Genomic DNA, 2,500 nt, shown 5'->3' on the forward strand with positions numbered 1-2,500 from the left:
TAAGTGTGGGCCCCACAGGTTCGGACGGTGCGCCAGGTGGTCCATAGCCCCGGATGGATGAGAGTTGGCCATCCGAGAAAGCCCGGGGTTGGAGGTTAGGGGAGGTCGGGGGGAAAAAGAGCCATAAGAAGAACATGGGTATATTCCAATTATGGAAGGGTGGGTGTTGAGAGGAGAGGACTAAGCTCTTAAATGGTTGTTGGTGGTGGGTCACGTTTGGTCCCCCGGCTAAAGCGTCATGTCCCCCGGAAGGGAAGTAGCTACGTCAGAAAGGCCAGGGTAGCCGGGTCCCAAAAATTCGCCCAGGTGGCTGTCTCAGAGTGAAACGGGGGTAAAAGGAAAAACCTCTCCTCCGGAGAGACCGAGTCCCAGAAATTCTCCCAGGGGGCTTCCTGAGAGAGAAACGTTGTCAACAGAAAAACTTCAAAGTCCCCCCTCTCAGAGACCTAAGTTTTCCCGGCGTCCACCGGTGAGCATGGCTCTGAGAGACTAAGTTTTTCTGGTCTCCCAGTGAACCGGCCCTCCGCGAGAGACTAAGTCCCAAAAATTCGCCCAGGTGGCTGTCTCAGAGTGAAACGGGGGTAAAAGGAAAAATCTCTCCTCCGGAGAGACCGAGTCCCAAAAATTCTCCCAGGGGGCTTCCTGAGAGAGAAACGTTGTCAACAGAAAAACTTCAAAGTCCCCCCCTCTCAGAGACCTAAGTTTTCCCTCCCGGCGTCCACGGCTCCGAGAGACTAAGTTTTTCTGGTCTCCCAGTGAACCGGCCCTCCGCGAGAGACTAAGTCCCAAAAATTCGCCCAGGTGGCTGTCTCAGAGTGAAACGGGGGTAAAAGGAAAAATCTCTCCTCCGGAGAGACCGAGTCCCAAAAATTCTCCCAGGGGGCTTCCTGAGAGAGAAACGTTGTCAACAGACAAACTTCAAAGTCCCCCCTCTCAGAGATGTAAGTTTTCCCGGCGTCCACGGCTCCGAGAGACTAAGTTTTTCTGGTCTCCCAGTGAACCGGCCCTCCGCGAGAGACTAAGTCCCAAAAATTCGCCCAGGTGGCTGTCTCAGAGTGAAACGGGGGTAAAAGGAAAAATCTCTCCTCCGGAGAGACCGAGTCCCAAAAATTCTCCCAGGGGGCTTCCTGAGAGAGAAACGTTGTCAACAGACAAACTTCAAAGTCCCCCCTCTCAGAGATGTAAGTTTTCCCGGCGTCCACGGCTCCGAGAGACTAAGTTTTTCTGGTCTCCCAGTGAACCGGCCCTCCGCGAGAGACTAAGTCCCAAAAATTCGCCCAGGTGGCTGTCTCAGAGTGAAACGGGGGTAAAAGGAAAAATCTCTCCTCCGGAGAAACCGAGTCCCAAAAATTCTCCCAGGGGGCTTCCTGAGAGAGAAACGTTGTCAACAGACAAACTTCAAAGTCCCCCCTCTCAGAGATGTAAGTTTTCCCGGCGTCCACGGCTCCGAGAGACTAAGTTTTTCTGGTCTCCCAGTGAACCGGCCCTCCGCGAGAGACTAAGTCCCAAAAATTCGCCCAGGTGGCTGTCTCAGAGTGAAACGGGGGTAAAAGGAAAAATCTCTCCTCCGGAGAAACCGAGTCCCAAAAATTCTCCCAGGGGGCTTCCTGAGAGAGAAACGTTGTCAACAGACAAACTTCAAAGTCCCCCCTCTCAGAGATGTAAGTTTTCCCGGCGTCCACGGCTCCGAGAGACTAAGTTTTTCTGGTCTCCCAGTGAACCGGCCCTCCGCGAGAGACTAAGTCCTAAAAATTCGCCCAGGTGGCTCCTCCAGGGTGCCCGAGCCACTCGCCCCGGCCGGCCGCGGTGCACTTTTTTTCGGCCAAATTCGGGTTGTACCGCGGTCCGGAGGGTCTGATGCGCATGGAAAATCCAGAGGGGTGCCATCGGGATTTTGAGAAGCAGTGGCGACACGGGTTTTGGTCGGGGTCCAAGCACCTCTCGAATTTGTCGGGACTTGGAAACTTTTTGTTTTCCAACGTTCTGACGGGACGAAAAACGCGCTGCTTCGGACGCACCCGGTCCGCGGGGACTCGGGAAGACGTTTCAGAGACCTGAAAAGTCAAAGCTGCTGGGCTCGGTTCTTTACGAGGGAGAGAGCTCCGTGCCCCTCTCTCTGTCTGATCGAACGGCATACCGGTTTCCGCCAGGGGTTAGGCCACCGTCCGGCGCCATCTATGGGGCCGCTATGGGCGCGTGAGTTCCTCCCCGACTCAGCGGGCCAGCCTCCAGGGGGGTTTCGACAACGACGAGGCCCACCCGAACCCGTCCGAGAGAGACGCAGAAGGCCGGTCTGTGACCCACACAGTCTGTCTGACTCACACGGTCGGCGCGAGCTCGGTGGCAGCCGCGGCCTCTTTTTTTTATAAAGCCGAGCCCCGGCGCTCACCTCTTAGCTCGCCCGCCCCGTGAATCGAATCTTCCCGGTTATCGCCCTCGGGTCGGAAGGGCACCCGAAATCCGACCTAAAGCTTCCGAGAGCGGCCGTGCCGACCGGCCT

Source organism: Colossoma macropomum, unplaced genomic scaffold (genome assembly GCF_904425465.1).
Source record: "Colossoma macropomum unplaced genomic scaffold, Colossoma_macropomum, whole genome shotgun sequence".
NCBI lineage: Eukaryota > Metazoa > Chordata > Actinopteri > Characiformes > Serrasalmidae > Colossoma > Colossoma macropomum.